This window comes from Vigna unguiculata, chromosome 6 (genome assembly GCF_037176805.1).
Source record: "Vigna unguiculata cultivar grain cowpea cultivar isolate G323 ecotype 2 chromosome 6, ASM3717680v1, whole genome shotgun sequence".
NCBI lineage: Eukaryota > Viridiplantae > Streptophyta > Magnoliopsida > Fabales > Fabaceae > Vigna > Vigna unguiculata.
Genome location: NC_140797.1, coordinates 4,180,656 through 4,200,837, shown reverse-complemented (window position 1 = coordinate 4,200,837; position 20,182 = coordinate 4,180,656).

Below are 20,182 nucleotides of genomic sequence, written 5' to 3'. Positions count from 1 at the left end.
ATTGAGTTACAAAAGATAGACACTGGACACAAATGGATCTATGAGATACTTAAAGTCAAATATTGTCTATAGATGGTTCAACAATGTAAGATCACACAACATATCCAATAACTATTATTATTTGAATATTATATTTTATTATTAGAAGAATTTAATTATAAAAAAATGGTTGGTAACAAATAACTTTTCCTTAACAAATCAATGATAACATATTTTGTACACACATTTATAGTCTTATTGTGAAATGATTTCATTTTCCATATTCCTTATTTTCAGTTCTTAAAGTCATTTCCTTTTAATAGTAAATCAAGTTCATTGTATATATTTGTTTTAATTTTGTATTTTGAGCTCATCGTACCTTTACTTACCGTTTTGATCATAATTTGTTTTTAAATATTATTTTTGGTTGATTTCAATTGCATTGGATTCTACATTTCTAGAGCTTCAAAATTGATATATGGTTTTTTTGGATTTGAAATTCTTTACTACTTTCTACAATTTTTAGAAATTGAAGCAAATTTGATGGCATTTTATAAATGAACCCATATAGATTAGATTTTGTATCTATTAACTTAAATTTTTGTAACTGAGCTTGTGAGTTTTGAAATAGGTAATTAGCCAAGAAGGGGGGGGTTGAATTGGCTTATTAAAACTTTGGTTGCTTTTGAAAACTTAAAACACCTTAAAATTGAATCAGATCAACCACGATATGAGAATACAATTACTAATGGACTGCACAGTTTGAATCAATTAAAAACAGGTACAACATGTTGTATACTCAAAATTCTTGAAACTTTTAAAGCACAAATCAAGAGAGAAGGGATAAAGTCAAGCCCAAGGACATCTAATTTGTCAAGGCAACCCAAGCATAACCTACACTATTTCAAAATATTTACACAATCCACATGATTATAGTTTCAAAATAAGTTAAAATACAAACCATGACCCTTGAATCCTACAAGAATCTTAACAAGCACAACAAGATCCCACTTGCAAACTTGGAAAACCACTAGGTATCACTAAAAAACCTGAGAAATATCAAACATGAATGAAGGCTATCCCTAGCCAACCAAACCTTTTTCTCCAAGTTCCTAAAGCAAGAAAAATTGCTCCAAGAAATATCAAAGATCAATCACCAAAGGCTGCACTTCTGTATGATCTAGAGAGAGTTTTTCCTAGAATTTAGAATGATTTCATGCTCAAAATGGCAAGTGTTGACTCTCTCTCTAGGAAAACATAACTTATAGTCAATCTGTTAGCATATTCAATAGGTTGATTTTTCCATTCAATCTATTGATTTCACTTAACTTAAGTGAAATCAGCTGATTAAAAAATAATTCAATTGATTTCTCGTAAAACTACTGCAGCAAACCATTTAACTTGTTATACACTACCAAACCAAACCCTACACATTTATACACTACGAAATGGTATACATTATGAGCACCAATCTTTGAGCTTTGTGTTCTTTAGGTGAAATTCAAATTCAGCACACATTCCAAGCTTGATCAACATGAGAATCTTCAAGTCTTCATATCCTCATAAATTCATCGTAGCTTCATCACGTCCAAATGCAATAGCTTCATGTATCTTCATCAAATCTTCAAGAACCAAATCATCAAACATTTGTGTTAATATAGCTTATAGACCTAGTTAGGGCCATGCTTAGACTCACATTTACTTCATTTTTAAGCCTATATAAGACAAAAATCATTTGCCAAATTTGAAAGTTTTATTTTCCCCCATTTTGTCTTTTTCTCTCTATTTTTATTTTTGTCTCTTCAACTTCTCCTTTGCTACTTCTTTTGTTCTTCATCAATTGTGAGATAAATCATTGAAGATCAATTCATGGAATCAAAAGTCGAATTGAGTTTTGCATCAATCATTACTTGTTATGAGTTTGTTGTTCCCTTTTCTAATTTTGGCTTTGCCCTTTGTGATATCAAATTGCATTTTTTATTTTAAAACTGAAAATAGAAATTGACAGAATCTTGATTTGATATGTAAATACAAATTGGATTGAACAATATTGAGATTTAATATATATAATTGGTCTAATTGATTAATTTAATTCATTAATGGTTCAATGTTAGAAAAGAAGAAAATAGAATTACCAAGAAGAACAGAAGAAAAGAGAAACTTATACTTATAAACCAAGAGTTGAGAAAGTTAGAAGAGAAAGAAAATAAGTTAGAACCTAAGAGAGAGGAATACATTATTGTCTTTATCTTGTTTTCAACTTCTATGTAATTTTTGTGGGCCAGAAGAACCCGTCAAACTCAACTTCTCCAACAAACAACTCCCGTGTTTACTTATCATTGGAATAGAGGCTAGCAATCCATTTCAGTAGCCCAATATCAACGCATCCTTCTTGGGTCTACACTTTCAAGCCCATTTGATCAGGATCTGCACCAGCCAGCTCTCTTGCAAGAGCACCCACCTACACACGTCTCTTGTTAGACTAAGCTGAAGAACAATTATCTTTCTTCAGCACGTAGATTAGCCTCTAAGAAAGAACCAATAAAGTTCACAACTGAACAAGTCATTTGAGCTTGGATGCACATGTCTTACTGTCATCCATGAAGAAAGTACTTATAAACCTTTGAGTAAATGCTTGCTTGTTCGATGTGGGACTCCTGGTCATTTCAAGCATAAAAAGAGTTGAAGCCAAGTTAGCCTAACTAGTGATGCATTCAATAGCCCCAAAGTTATTAGCTTACGAAGCCTACCATGGCCAGACACATTGGAGATGACCTTTCCCTAGAGCTAAAGCTTATAAACCCTTGATGAAGATTTATTTCTTTCGATGTAGGGCTAGAGCTTTTGACAACTAGAGCTTCTTTAGCCCCACATTGTTGATTTTATGTATATGAGATTGCCTTTCTCCCTTACATATAGAGGCATGCCACCCTTGTACATTAAACTTTGATAATGCATCAATTGATGATGCTTTCTTAAGCTATGTCTTTGTGCATTTAAAGTTCCCCAAATTTGGGATTAAACAACTAGGACTTGCTTAAATTTGAGAATCTTCCAAGTTCCAATTAGAACTTGGGAAAGTTTGATTTTAGTTCTTCTACTGCCTTTCTTGTTCAAGATTTGGAGGTATTCGTGAGGGTGTTCTCTATTAGACTTTCCCAAATCTCGAACATAAACGCAACGAAAGATCTAAATTAAAGATAATAATGGCCCAAAAATACAAGGCCTAAAACATAAAACCTTACAATTCTACATATATTTATTTATTTAAAAATAAGGAAACTAAACTGGGGTCTAGCCATTGGTCCATGTTGTAAGCCCTTGGGATGGTTGTCATCATCCCATCCCTTTTGAAGAGAATTTGACCTCAAATCAAAAGGGTGTGTTATGACCCATAACTTGAATTGTTTATTAATCTGTTTTAATTTTTCTTAATTTTGCTTTTGATTTCTTATTATGTTTTTGAATATATATTATATGTTTTCTGTAAGGCCCACTTTTATTGAGTGCCCTAATGTTAAGGGCTGCCACATTGTTGGGCCTAAAGGGCTGGCCCATAGGGTGCCAAGGCCCCTAAAGCAGCCAAGGTCCCTCAATTGCAAGTCATTATGAAAAATCAGTGCCCTAACTCACCCATTTTCTCTCCACAGAACCTCTGCTAGGGTTTGGAGATCTACCCAAGTTCAAGTGATCTCAACCTTTGTCTCCTGTTCACGTAAGTTAGTTCTCGAACCTAGTCTTTCTAAGTTGTTTTCGTGATATATGTCGAGATTCACTGTGTGAATCCAATCTCCTTTGTCGTGCCACTGTTTCAGTTCATAGATCTGTCCTTGGAGCTACTGGTTTCGTTGGCTTAAGAGTCAAAGTCCAATATTAGTCCTTTTCCAGGTAAGGGAAGCTAGGGTTTCACGTTATTTCTATTTCATGTGATTAATGTTTTATGAAATATGAGAAAAGATTGGGGGAAAACGCTAGTTTTTGGTATATTTCTGAGTTAGGGGTTCAAATATTCATGAAACTGTGATATTTGACATTATTTCTCGTATTCTGATGCATTGAACGGTCGTTGGGCGAGTGCCCTGGGTCGCTAGGCGACTGTGTGTTTTTCTAATATGCGCAGTTTTAGTAAAATTGACTTTCTGGACTCATTAACCGTTGGATTGAGCTCCAATTTTGACATGTGGTTCATAACATGCTATTTTATGGTTTGACCAGTTGGATTGTCAATTAGATGTCTGTAGCTTGAAAAATGTGTCACGCATTACTGCAATGATTTTGGTTTTGTGATAATAAATTTTCTTGAGAATTTTGGTGTAAGAATTATGGTTGTGGGTTGTGCTTGATTGTATGGAATTGCAAGTACTTAAATGTTGGCACTCATTTATTTGGGAAGAATACTATTTTGTGATATATGTATTTCTTGGTATGCATTTATAAAGTATGAGATGAATGAATTTGCATGAGTGATGTGATTTATGGATTGTGAATGATGAACTTGGATAAATCTTGGCATGCGATTTCAATGAAATGGTTGGTTATATATGTGGTCATGAATTTGGTATGAACAATAATGATACATTGATGGCATGGTATTTGTATGAGGTGAAGTTCTATATCCCTGAGAATAGGATGGTATGAAATCAACATGGAATATGAATGAGGATGGGTTACAAAGGATGGCGTGAGGTGTTAAATGCATGATCAATATTATTTGTTTGTTTGGAATGTGATTGGTATGTTGTCAGTACGTAAATCCACGAGTCTCTAGGTGAGACTTCCTGGTGGTGCTTCAGTGGTCGAGACGTAATTCCATGGCCCCTGTTAATGGGAGTCCATGGTGGTGCCGCATCTATATAACTTGGTAAGGATTCAAGGTAAAGATTGCATCCTGACACTCTAAGGAGTCAGTTAGTCTCACTCAAAGGGAATTGATTCATTGTAACACTTGTAACACTTAGCTCGGGGGTGAGCAGGGTAATCCACCACAAGTGCAAGCATCCGCTGAATCCGACCAGATTATATGTATCCGGATGAGTCGAGTCCAGTCTTAGTATATTGATTGGAAGGTCATAACATGCTTGGATGACATATGTATATCGAACTGTGAAAGTATATATGATTGTATGATAAAATCTTTTTGGCTCTAGCTTACCCTTTGCTTGTTTGATTGCTTTGTATGTTGCTCTTTTACCTTTGCGATGATCATCAATTTATTGATGGTAGCAGATGCGAGAGGTACTCGTGGTCAACAGGGGAGAGATGATTCCGCTGCATAGTCTACTTGAGCTGGACTTCATGTTCTTCTTGCGCTTTTCTTTAGGGCTATAACCCATGTACTTGTCCATCTTTTTAGATTTCTATATGATTCCATTAAATTGTATAACCTGTTTCTTTTTGGGCATCGTGGTATGCCTTGGGTAGGAGTTATGCTTATGTTCCAAGACCGCGTTACTATGTTATCCTGTGTGACGTTCCCTTTAATTAGGGTTATTGATTAAATGAGACGTTACATTTTCTCTCTTAAACTCTTAAATTAATTTATACAAAAAAAAATGCTAAAGATCGAATATAATAAGAATGTTATATTTGTAAAACCTTGAAAAATTATAATAATTAGAAATATAAATAAATAAGGTTAAATAGATATTTTAAATAAAAAATAAAATGATTTTTACTTATAATTTAATAGATTTATTTTACTCAAAGATTTTCTAAAAGATAAAAGGGTTTAGTAATTATTTATATTAAAAGATTTATTGGTTTGTTAATAATTTAATTAGAAAGATTTATTTTATTTAAAAAATTCTAAAAAATAAATTTTGGTGAATAATTATTCAATTAAAAAGATATTTCATGATGTTAGATATTATGAGATATTCTTGAAAATTGTTATATATTGTTAGATATTGTTAAAAATTATGAGATATCTTTACTGATTCTTAGATATTATGAGATATTGTTAGATATTATGAGATATTCTTAGATATTGTTATATATTATAAGATATTAACAAGTGAGAATAAAATATTGTATTTTTCTTATAGATATTAGGCTTATTACAGGGGAGGACAATTGATATTGTTGTCGTTAGGCGATCAAATTACCACTACTTAACTTTAGCAACTTTAGTATTGCTAAGTTAGTAGTGAAAAAAATAGTGAGGGTTAAGATAACCCTGAGTCGTCTCACAACGAATACTGAATTGATCTCAAATATTTTATTCTTAAAAATGCAATTAAAACTAGCAACTATATAAATATGGGGTTTTAATATGCAAAGAATGAATGACATGCAAATAAAAGATCGTAAACACAATAATAGTAAATAGGTCAATTCCACTACTTTTTCTAAATAAGATTCTTCATTGGTTATCTAGAGATTATTGTTAAATTAATTATTGTTGTTGATTTACAAATCAATCAATGTAAAGACTCAATTCATTTGTTGACATTCTCACTTTTAATCAAAGTACAGTCTTAATTAAAAGTGAGAATTTTTAGACTATCCATAGTAAATTCAATCAAAGTACAGTCTCAATTAAATTTTACTATGCCTAATCATGTCTATTCCTTTGTTTCTTCACCGAATAGAAAACTTAATTAATCAAAGTAAAGTCTTGACTAATTTTAGTTAAAGTAATTACCTCTAATCAAAGTCTCAATTATTAGCAAAAACTTATTTAATCAAATGAAAGTTTCTAAATAAAATCAAAGTAAAGTCTCAATTTAATTTAAAAACCTTTTAACTCATATGATTAGCATGCATGTAGATTTAAAATCATTATTTTCTATTCGATTAAGAAGCAAAGGACATAGATAAACAAAAACCACAACAATAATCAAAATAACAAACACATAAATTCATCTAACCTTAGAATCCAGTTAAGAAATTATAGTGGAATCAACCCTTAAAGCTTAGCCCTCCATGACTTTGATGGAATACATGATAATATATGATGAAGGATAGACAATAAAAGAAAAGAGAGAATGAGAGATGTGATGGATGACGGTGTCTGCCAAAACCAGAGAGTTCTAAGTTGTAAGTTGTCAGTTGTGTCGCTTCTGCTCCCTTAAGTCTCTTTATATAGGCTTCAACTGGACTTTGGGCTTTATCTGTCGGTTGCTAAAATCTTTTATTTTTATTTAATTAATTAGCAACTTAATTTCTGTCGAATTTCTAATTTTGCCCATCTTATTTAACCATTTTTGCAATTTTGATCAGAGTTGACTGCTGACTTTGACCATTTGACCAGTGTTGACCAGTTTGACTGTCCAATAGCAGCCTGACACGTGGTGCAGAGTCTCTCCCCAGAATTAGGGTTTCACTCTCACACTCTTCTCCCTCCCTTGGCTCTGCGACTCTGCTCTGTTCTTCTTCTCCGATCTGGTGCGCGGAGGTGATTTTGCTCGCGAGATTGCAGGAACGATGTGGAGTTGCTGCCATGGTTGATGCTGTTCACGGTGGTTGTGCGCTGAAGTGCAGGATGCGTTGGCGTAGTGTTGTTTTGCAGATGGTTTGTGCACGAGGAAGAAGAACTCGCGGTGGCGGCTGCAAGGTGTGTGGATTCAAATCAGGCTCGCAGGTGCGGTGATGTTGCAGACATGGTTGCAGGTTTGCAATGGCCATGGTGGTGCACGAAGGTTGGAAGAATGGTTGCTGGATGGTGGAACGTGAATCTGGCTCTACTACAAAGAAGATGAAGCTATCTCGCGTCTGCAATGGTTGACGCAAACTGGTGCAAGTTCGTGGTTGTGGTTCTTGCTCGTGTTTCCGGCATCCTTGGCTGCGTAAAGGTTATGAAGGAGGCTGTCGGAGAAGATGCGTTCTGCAGCGAAGGTGGTGCTCGTGAAACGACAGCGACTGCCGTGGAAGGTCATGGTGGCAACTAGGGTTTGAGGAAAATTAGGGTTTCTATTTTGGAGATGAAGATGATGACATCGCAGCCTTCCATTGGACAGCTTGTTAGTGCTAGGATTGTTGCCACGTGGCTTGTTCTGGTTGGCCAATTTTAAAAGTTGAGGATTGCCACATGGCGTGATCTGGTTGAGTGTAGTTTAAGTGGTAAGAGGGGTACAACTTAGTGAAAACTAGGGGTGCAAAACAGGTTTTTGGTGGTCCACTTTAGAAGGAATGTGCAAATAAAATCTGGGGGTGCATTTAGCTCCTGATTTATTCTTTTCCAGAATTTTCTGATTTTAGACTTATTTTGTAACTTTGAATATTTCAAATCCGCACTATTAATGACCAAAAATAAATTCCAGCTGCATTAACAAACGTTAGAATATCCAATAATATTTTATGCAACTAAAATCAATTTTTACGCCATTTTTACCAAACTTATTCAATATATTCAATAATCACAAATCCTAATTAAATCAATCTTTAAGCACATAAAATTCAATTAAATCCCCAAATTTAAATATTAAATGAGGGCAAAAATTTGAACTCATCACACACCCACACTTATCCTTTTGCACTCCTGGGAAAAATTTGAACAATTTCAAAACTTTTTTTCCGAGGCTTCTTTTTTTTTTTTCATATTTTCACTGGATTAAAGGAATGAATACAAATGGAAACAGGTCAATCTTCTAAAAATCATGTTGTCATGCATATATAAATGGAAAGATTCTATTTTTTTCACACATGAGTTAATCTTTTGAGTTTACAAGATAATCAAATATGATAGAGAAACACTCAAGTTAAATGTATATTTTCTCACCAAAATTCACTCAAGTGTTTTGGCTTGTATTTCCACTCAAAATACCTATGCAAGTAAACATTCTCAATGCTTAGCAAGACTCTAATATTCACAGCTTTCAAAAAACATGCATTCAAAAATCATGAGGACTTTTCACAGTTTATAACGGGGCCAAGGCAAAGGTAGGAAATTTTTTTTAGGATTTTAGTGTTTTTGAAATAGTAAGGTAGAAAGAATTATGGAGCTTAGTTTCAAAAACAATCATTTTTTTTCTCTTTTATCCTTTGTTGCTCTTTTTCAAACAACAATCATTTTTCATTTCAACACTCTGTCACCAACAATTTTTTTCCTTTCGCCATTTTTATAACTTTGTGGGGGAAATACTCACCCCCACACTTTATTCCTCAACCAATCTTCACATAATCCACTAGCTCCTTCTTTCTCCCTAAGGTAAGGAAAAACATGGTCTTTTTCTTTTTAAGGTTTAGCAATATGCTCAAAACAAGAAAAAGAGGTTTAAGCTCAAGGGGCTACCAATGGATCAATGTCATGGTTAGCTTATTTGGCCAAGTAGCTAAAAACAAGAAATGCCTCAATCATATCAAATCATGCATGTTCACCTAAGATGCAAAACAACAGAATCAAGCTAAACATTTGAGTACAAACAAGACATGAGCAAGTCACACAAGAAAAAAAATAGGAATGACTCATGGTAGTCCATCCTTTACAATAAAGCTCAAAACTCACAAGGTCAAAACTCTTTCACAAAAGATTTATTCCAGAAACTCTCAAATCAACTCAATTAGTAAATCACAGACAACAATCCACTCATTGCACATGACTTTTATTTTCCCAGAATTATGACCGTTTCAATTAGTGAATCAAATCCCAAAATCCAATGTCAATATATTTTATTGAAAGCAGAAACTTTTTTTTTTAATTTTTTTTAATAAAAACAAACACAAAACAAAATTAGAAAAGAAAAAACAAAATAAATAGAAAACAAAATCAGAAAAGGGGAAAATCTCCCCACACCCCCACACTTTATCCATGCATTGTCCTCAATGTATTCAATATGTATAAAATGCAAAGAAAAAGTATGAAGGGTACTTACCTCCTCAAGGTGGAAGGTATGAGGGAGAAGTTAAGTTCATCCCATCCATCGTCTTATTCAGCATATCTTGATTTTCATTGAATATCCGAAGACGATGCCCATTAACTTTAAAAGTTCTTTCTGAGGATTCTTCCTTGATCTCCACTGCTCCATAAGGGAAGACTTTTGTAACAATGTATGGTCCTTCCCAAGTGGAGAGCAACTTACCACTCATGTGACCAAGCTTGGATTTGTATAGTAACACTTTCTGGCCTACCTTGAAATCCTTTCTAGCCACAAGCTTTTGGTCATGGAACTTCTTGGTTTTCTCTTTATAGAACTTTGAGTTTTCATAGGCTGCAAGCATAATCTCCTATAGTTCTTGCAACTGAAGTTTTCGCTCATTTCCTGCTTCTTCCAAATCCAATTTGCATGCTTTCACGGCCCAATAGGCCCGATGTTCAATCTCCACAGGTAGATGACAAGCCTTTCCAAAAACCACCCTAAAAGGTGACATACCTATAGGTGTTTTGTAGGCTGTCCTGTGTGCCCAAAGTGCATCATCCAATCTTGTGGCCCAATCCTTTCGACTAGGCTTCACTACTTTCTCTAGTATCTTTTTAATCTCCCTATTAGAGATATCTGCTTGCCCATTAGTTTGGGGTGATATGGTGTAGCAATGCGATGTGTCACCCCATACTTCTTCAACATGTTCTCAAGTAGCCTATTACAGAAATGAGTCCCCTGGTCACTGATGATGGCTCGTGGTATCCCAAACCTACAGAAAATGTTAGACTTGACAAAACTCATAACAACTCGAGAATCATTAGTCCTTGTAGCTATGGCTTCCACCCATTTGGAGACATAGTCTACAACAAGCAAAATATAAGTAAACCCAGAAGAAGGAGGAAAAGGACTCATAAAATTAATACCCCAAATATCAAATATCTCACAATATAGCATGGGTTGTTGAGGCATTTCATCCCTTCTTGAAATGAATATGGCTGCCCTTTGACACTGCTCACAATTTTCATATACCCTATGTGCATCTTTAAAGATAGTAGGCCAATATAATCCACAATCCAACACTTTCCTACCTATTCTTTGTGTGCCATAATGTCCACCAAAAGGAGATGAATGACAGAACTCAAGCACATGAGGTATCTCGATATCTGGAACACACCTCCTTATGACTTGGTCACTACCAATGCGCCATAAGATTGGGTCTTCCCAGATATAGTACTTTGCCTCACTTTTTAGCTTGGTTCTTTCATATTTGGAGAAGGAATGAGGAATAGCAGAAACAACCAAATAGTTAACAATGTCAGTAAACCAAGGTTCAGGAAATATACCTTTCATAGTAGTCAACGCTAGGAGGAATTCATCAGGAAAGTTATGTTTAATAGAAATGTTATCTTCTCCATTTTCAATCCTGCTAAGATGGTCGGCTACTAAGTTATGTGCCCCACTTCTGTCTAGAATCTCAATGTCAAACTCTTGGAACAGTAGCATCCATCTGATCAACCTTGGTTTCAAATATGCTTTCTTCAGAAGGAATTTTAATGTTGCATGATCAGTGTAAACAATTACCTTTGAACCAAGTATATACGGTCTAAATTTGTCCAAGGCAAACACAACAACCAATAATTCCTTCTCAGTTGTGGTGTAGTTAGCCTACGTTGTGTCCAATGTTCTGGAAGCATAATATATCACATGTGGTAGCTTCCCATTTCTTTGTGCAAGCACCGCTCCTACTACAAAGTTTGATGCATCACACATCAACTCGAATGGTGATGTCCAGTCAGGTGCATGGATGATAGGAGTGGTGCTAAGCGCCTTTTTCAATGTATCAAACGCATCTTTGTACCTCTCTCGAAAGGCAAATGCTACATCCTTTTGCAATAAGTTGGAGAGAGGGTTGGCTATCTTGCTGAAGTCCTTGATAAACCTCCTGTAAAATCCTGCATGTCTAAGAAAAGATTGAACCTCTTTCATAGAGGAGGGGTAAGGCAATTGTGAAATAATATCAATTTTAGCAGGATCTACAGATATACCATTCTTGGAAACAACGTGACCTAAAACTATACCTTGTTCCACCATAAAATGACATTTTTCAAAATTTAAAACAAGGTTAGTTTCTTCACATCTCTCCAAGACTCTAGCAAGATTAGACAAGCAATGATCAAAAGATGAACCATATACACTAAAATCATCCATAAAAACCTCAATACAATGCTCCAACAAATCTGTAAAAATACTCATCATACATCCCTGAAATGTTCCAGGAGCATTGCAAAGGCCAAATGGCATTTTCCTATAAGCATATGTACCGAATGGACAAGTAAAGATAGTCTTATGTTGATCCTCTGGGCAATACAAATCTGAAAATACCTAGAGAATCCATCAAGAAAACAGTAATGAGACTTACCTGCCAATCGGTCTAACATTTGGTCCATGAATGGTAAAGGAAAGTGGTCCTTCCTGGTGACCTGGTTTAGTCTTCTATAATCAATACAGACCCTCCAGCTATTCTGAATACGAGTAGGAATCAACTCGTTCTTCTCATTCTTGACCATGGTGATCCCATATTTCTTGGGGACCACATGTATAGGACTCACCCAAATGCTGTCAGAAATAGAATATATAATACCTGCTTGTAGCAACTTGGTGACTTCTTTCTTCACAACCTCCATCAGTTGAGGATTCAGTCTCCTCTGAGATTGCCTTACTGGCTTAGCATCCTCCTCCAAGAGTATTTTGTGCATGCAGAAAGAAGGACTAATACCAGGAATATCTGCCAAAGTCCCGCCTATTGCTCGCTTGTGATCTTTGATAACCTGCAATAGCTTTTGTTCCTGCTCGTCAGTAAGCAAGGCAGATATAATAACAAGGAGTTTCCCATCCCTCTCAAGATAAACATATTTCAAATGAGATGGTAAAGGTTTCAACTCCAAAGTGGGTGGTTGTTCCACAAATGGCAACATTTTACTGCCTAAGGTAATTCCAGCCACCTCAGCATCAAACTCGGACGCCACAAAGGTATCATATAGTGACATCGCATCCTCAATATCACCTGTTTTACAATTTTTTCTTTCGTCTAAAATCAAGTCCGAAATATTCGAAAAAGAAAAATCCAAAGAAGAAGAAAACCCAGATAAAACGTCCAAAAGTCCAAAAGCATAATTGTTCACTACATTACTCAATAAATCAATACAAAATAAAGAGGTATCATATAGTGACACCGCATCCTCAATATCACCTGTTTTACAATTTTCTCTTTCGTCTAAAATCAAGTCCGAAATATTCGAAAAAGAAAAATTCAAAGAAGAAGAAAACCTAGATAAAACGTCCAAAAGTCCAAAAGCATAATTGTTCACTACATTACTCAATAAATCAATACAAAATAAAGAATGGTATTCAATTGGGTGCTTCATGGTTTCTAGCACATTGAACTGCACATTTTCATCTCATATCTCTATAGTTAAGGATCATGCATGCACATCTATCTTGGTACGTGTTGTCATCATGAATGGTCCTCCCAAGATAATTGTGGTTGAACTCATTCCTTCATCATCCTTCATGTCCAAGATGTAGAAATCTGCAAGAAAAATTAATTTATCCACACGGACAAGCACATCTTCTAGCACACCTGCAGGGTTAACTGTGCTACGGTTGGCCAATTGAATCACCACACTAGTAGACTTAAGAGGTCCAAGATGAAGTGAAGTAAAAACTGATAAAGGCATTACATTAATGGAAGCTCCTAAATCTAACATAGCATTATCAAACTTAGTACTTCGTATAATGCAAGGAACAGAAAACATACCTGGATCCTTACACTTTTGAGGCATTCTGATTGCAGGCTTCTTAATTAAGCTAGACACATTTCTTCCCATGTTCACTACCTCTTTGTCCATAATACGCCTTTTATGTGTACATAATTCTTTAAGAAACTTGGCGTATTTAGGAATTTGTCTCACAACATCCAACAAAAGGGATGTTTATCTCCACTTTCTTGAAAGTATTCAATATTTCTTTGTCTAACTCCTCCATCTTTTTAGTTTTTGGTTTCAAACGGTTTGGATAGGGAGGAGGAGGAGAATAAGGAGAAGAATTTTCATAGGAAGAATTAGGGGATACCAACCTGGAGTTATCACTAGGTGCAGGCATTTCAGATGTTGCTTGTGTTGCTTCATATGATCTTCCACTTTCATTATCAGGTACAACTTCATTTTCCTTATCTTCATCTTCTTGGGCATCCCCAAGGCCTTGTATTTGCTTACCTGATCTTAAAGTAATAACACTTACATTTCGCGAATTAATTACAGTTTGTGCAGGCAAATTGCTCGAACCTTGTTGAGACTTCATCTGATTTAACTCATTTGCCATTTGCCCAATCAGGTTCTGCAAATTTTGATTGGTTGCTTCCATCGTCTGTTTCAACTCATTGATTAGTCCCTTCATCATGTCAGCCATCATTTTCATCATTGCTTCCATGTTTGAATCACCAGAGGTTGCAGCTGGTTGTGGTTGTTGCCTCTATTGAGGTGGAACATAGACTTGATGGTGTTAAGACTGCTGATTTCCCTATTTTTGACTGGGATATTCCTTCCAATCTGGGTTGTACTTGTTGGAGGACAAATCATGGTTGTATTACTGTCGTGGTGGTCTGTTATTGCCATAAATGTTTGCAGCATATGGTTGAGGTTGTTCACCGTCTAGCGTCACTGTCTCTTTTAACATAGAACTAGCCTCGGTAGGATGATTAGTAGAAGCACAAATTCCACATAAGGCAGAAGGGATAGGCTTTTTCTGTAAGTTTGTCGAGGTCCTTACCATGGCTGCTAAGGCATCCAACTTCCCTTCTATTTTCTTGTGATCTGCAACATATGAAGCTTTTACTCCATTGGTTCCCTTCAATAGAGTTATAGAATTACTCCTGGTGGAAAATTGTTGATGGTTCGACGCCATATTCTCAATCAATTGTCTTGCATTTGTTGGCGTTTTGTCCACCAATGACCCTCCACTTGCAGCATCTATCATTTGTCTATCCATGATACTCAATCCCTCATAAAAGTATTGTCGCCTTATCCTAATACTCGTGAAGATTTTCTCTTTCTTGTTGCCTTATCCTATAAATATCTTTGCGAATAGCAGCAACTCTAGATGCTGGAAAAAACTTTTCCAGAAATAATCTTTTCAGAGTCTCCCAAGTATTGATGGATCCTGGTGGAAGGCAGTATAACCAATTCTTAGCGGCATCTTGCAATGAAAATGGAAAAGCCTTAAGCTCACATTCTCCACCAATGGTACGGGTCTTCTCTTGCTAATCCATGGAATTTGGGTAAAAGATGGATTAACCCAGACTTAAGCTCACATTCTCCATCTGGATATTGGATGCACATGTTTTGTGTAATTGCTGCATCCGGTGAAGCCAACTCTCTTATTGTTCTTTCTTCCATTCTATCTTCTTGAATTTCTGGTTCAAGTGATGGATCAGAAGATATGTTAATCATCGGAGGTGATTCTAATGGTACACTTTCAGTGGTAGGTTCAGATGATGACGGTGCTCCTTCAGTAGAACACCTGAGTTCAAGTCTCTTGCGTGATTTACGCAAGTTCCGTTCAAGTTCTGAATCAAGTTGATAGAATTGACCCGGATTGGCCCGAGTCATGCACTACGCACTCCACCTGAAAGTGTTTCTTTGTTTTTTTTTTCTTCCTATTCTTGTTTTGGAGAAAGATTTCAAGAAAGCAATAAGTTAAGATGTTGTTAGGTCTACTCCCAGGAAAGAGAGGTGTGTCACAGTGGACAACTTAAACAGAGTTTTCCAAACTAGTCTCAAAAAATTTCTTAAAAGAAATTCTTAATCAAAACAAAAATAGAATTTTGCTTGAAATATAAAAATAAAACTAAAGACTACAAAAAACACAAACTCTATTAAACGTATATGCGTAAAAATAAAATAAAAAATAGCAGCCTGACACGTGGCGCAGAGTCTCTCCCTAGAATTAGGGTTTCACTCTCACACTCTTCTCCCTCCCTTGGTTGTGCATCACGGGGCGGCTGCTCCGACGCGGTGGCTCTACGACTCTGCTCTGTTCTTCTTCTCCGATCTAGTGCGCGTAAGTGATTTTGCTCGCGAGATTGCAGGAACGGTGTGAAGCTGCTTCCATGGTTGATGTTGTTCACGGTGGTTGCGCGCTGAAGTGCAAGATGCGCTGGCGTGGTGCTGCTCCGATGAATAGTTACGGTGCGCAAGGATGGAGGCTGCTGCGCTGAATCTGGCTGCGTTCACGGTGTTGTTTTGTAGATAGTTTGTGCACGAGGAAGAAGAACTCACGGTGGCGGTTGCAAGATGTGTGGATTCGAATCAGGCCCGCAGGTGCGGTGATGTTGCGGACATGGTTGCAAGTGTGCAGTGGCCATGGTGGTGCGCGAAGGTTGCAAGAATGGTTGTTGGATGGTGGAACGTGAATTTGGCTCTACTGTAGAGAAGATGAAGTTGTCTCGTGTCTGCAATGGTTGACGCGAACTGGTGCAGGTTCGTGGTTGTGGTTCTTGCTCGTGTTTCCGGTGTCCATGGCTGCGTGAAGGTGATGACCGAGGCTTCCGGAGAAGATGCGTTCTGCAGCGAAGGTGGTGCTCGTGAAACGGCGGCGGCTGCCGTCGAAGGTCATGGTGGCGGCTAGGGTTTGAGGAAAATTAGGGTTTCTATTTTGGAGATGAAGATGATGACTTGGCAGCCTTCCATTGGACAGCTTGTTAGTGCAAGGATTGTTGCCACGTGGCTTGTTCTGGTTGGCCAATTTTAAAAGTTAAGGATTGCCACATGGCGTGATCTGGTTGAGTGTAGTTTAACTGGTAAGAGGGGTACAACTTAGTGAAAACTAGGGGTGCAGAACAGTTTTTTGGTTGTCCACTTTAGAAGGAGTGTGCAAATAAAATCTGGGGGTGCATTTAGCTCCTGATTTATTCTTTCTCAGAATTTCCTGATTTTGGACTTATTTTGTAACTTTGAATATTTCAAATCCGCACTATTATTGACAAAAAATAAATTCCAGCTGCATTAACAAACGTTAGAATATCCAATAATATTTTATGCAACTAAAATCAATTTTTACGCCATTTTTACCAAACTTATTCAATAAATCCAATAATCACAAATCCTAATTAAATCAATCTTTAAGCACGGAAAATTCAATTAAATCCCCAATTTTGAATATGAAATGAGGGCAAAAATTTGAACTCATCAACAATGTTTAAGAAGAGAATCTTAATAGAAATGGTAAGACCAGGAAAAAGGAAGAATGTTTTAAAGATTGAATTTCGAAAGGGAAGAAAGAAGGAGTGAAGAGTAAGAGGTCAAGGACAACTAACATTCTGGTTTTCTTTCTTGCCTTCTTGCTTTTATATGTGCATGATGAGTTAGGTTAAACTGTGATTATTTTTTGTTTCATTATTATCTTTTGAGGTTTAAAAGAGCTTTTATTTAAAAGGGTTAATTATGTTTGTAGTCCCTCTACTATTATCATTTTTTGGAAATGGTCCCTCCCGCAAACGTTAAACCATTTTGGTCCTCATGAATTTGAAACTACTGATTTTAGTCCCTAATTTGTGAACGACGTTAAGTCTGTGAGTGCGTGGCTAACGGCGTTCCAGGTAGACTCCTCATCTGGCGACATGTGGTTATTAAGATTGAGACACGTGTTAAATGGCAATTTTTTTCTTTATTAAATTAATTTAATTAATATTATATAATATATTAAATGTAAAATTTTAACATGTGCGTTATGTCTTCCATCAGCAGTAAAATGTTTGGGCATAGTTTATAAGTGTTAAGTGAATTTGGTGAAAGTTTTGTCGGAGAAACATTTGGTCCTCGAAACTGTTCATTTGCGTGGTGAAAGTGGAATACGAAAGGTGTGCGAGTAATTGTGGAGGGTGTCCGCGTGGTGCGTGATTGAGTTTGTCGGCGACGTTGTTCGACCAACATCGGCTGGAAATAGAGGTAAGTGTTTTTGCTTTCGTTTCTTATTCTTGATTTAGGGTTTTGCTGGTTTTGATTTGGGGGAAAAATTATAGGGTGTTTCCAGTTTCCAGCGGGTGTGTCATTGTAGTTTTTGGTTTTGATTCTGATGGGTTTAGGGTTCTATATTTGGTTGTTGCACAGATGGGTTTTTTAGTCGTCTTCCATCACATGAGGAAGTTTGAAAGATTTAGGAGAAGGATGTTGCGTTACGAAGGTGGAGAGGAACATGTAGTGTGTGGACTGGATCCAGACATGTGGTCCTACTTTGAAGCATTGGGTATTCTAAAGAAGGATTTTAAGTATGATGGAGAACTTTATATGTGGTGGAAGCCCAAGAAAGGAAGAATGGATAGAGATCTAAGGCCATTATGTGAAGATAGGCATGCTTTGGAGTTGGCCGAATACGCAGAGAACATAAACGAGGAGGTTGAGATCTATGTGGATCATTTGGTAAGTTCTGCTCAAGTTATTGAACTTGTTGAAGGAGTGAATGGTGATGGGGTAAATGAAGAACATTCAAATGCTGCTGTTAATGGAGTTGGGGTAAATGAAGAAGAAGGAATTGTTGTTGTTAATGGTGGTGGGGTAAATGATGAAGAGGTAAATGTTGCTGCCAATGTTGGTGGGGTAAATGATGAAGAGGCAAATGTTGCTGCGATTGTTGGTGGGGTAAATGATGAAGAGGCAAATGTTGTTGTCAATGGGGGTATGGTAACTAAAGAAGAGGCAAAGGGTGATGCTGATGGATGGATGTTAGTGGTTGGATGGATGTCACCTTAAGACTAGCTATGGAGGCCAATTATTAGTTGTTGTGGCAAGGGATCCAAATGACCAATATTTTCCACTAACATTTGCTATTGTGGAGAATGAGTGCAAGTAGACTTGGAGGTGGTTCCTAACATTATTGTTGGAGGACATTGGAGATATTCAGACCAATCGATGGGTTTTTATTTCATATCAGCAAAAGGTAAAACAAAATCCGTGTACATAATTGTGAACAATTAAACAATATGTGTTATTGAGTTATTGTATATGTACATTTTACTGGGCCTGATGCAAGTATTTGATGAGCTATTGCATGGAGTGGAGCACCGCTTTTGTCGAAGGCATTTGTACATCAACTACAAGAAGAGATTTGGTGGTGGTATAGTCATTAGGAATCTCATGATGGCAGCTGCTAAAGCCACATACTATCAAGGTTGGGAGGCAAATATGGAAGAGCTAAAGAAGGTCAATCAAGAAGCTGCTGAATGGTTATATGCAATTCCACGTAAGTGTTGGTGTAAGCATGCATTTAGTGCATATTCTAGGTGTGATGTCCTCATGAACAATTTGTCAGAGTCATTTAATAGCACTATATTGCTAGCTAGGGATAAACCAATTATAACAATGATGGAGTGGAGATGGTAAGTTTGAAGTTATACAAGGATTCACAATGGATAAATTCATAGTTGATCTCACAAACCACACTTGCACTTGTTATTTTTTGGGACTTAGTTGACATACCATGTAGACATGTCGTGGCTGCAATCAATTATAAAGTAGAACATCCCTCTGATTTCGTGCATGCATATTACAAAAGGGAGGCTTATGAAGCTTGTTATGGATCACAAATTTCACCCATTAATGGCCAACAACTATGGCCTAAAACTGATGCACCACAAATCCTACCCTCAATATTTAAGACTCCTCCTGGAAGGACACGAAAATTAAGAAGGAGAGATGATGAGGATGTCAATCACTCTAGGTTGGGAAGAAGCATCTTAGAATGAAGTGTAGTAACTGCAGACAATTTGATCACAACATCAGAAGCTGCAAGCAAGGAAAAACCAACAAGGTGAATATTGTTTATTATAATGAAATCAAATGTGATATATTTACAAAGTTGGAGCTAATTACTGATGTTCTTAACAGCGAAAACAGAAGAAGAAGAAGTCTGCAACAGCTGCAACTACCACTGCCACTGCAACTGCCACTGCAAATTCATCCAGGAGAAAGACGACCTTAAGATCTGTTACCATCACAAGAAGGACAGCTAAGAGGAAGGGAGTAAGGTCATCCAAGCCCCCGAGCGGCGCACCTAATTTAGGTTCACAAGCAAGTTCAAGCAACCCACCAACTGGACAACCCATGTGAACAATATTGGGAGTGGTGTTATGTAGTGGTGGTCACATGGATATTTTGATTTAAAAGTATTTTTTGTTGTTAGCTGTGATGAACCTTCCAATTGTTGTTGTTTTAGCTTTAGGAGACCGAAACAAATCACTTGGACCACTTGCACCACTATTTTGAATATTGTACAAGATGCTACTTATTTTGATGTGTTGTTATATATCACATTTGGCCCACTGTTTTGCGTCGTTATGCTTGATTACATTT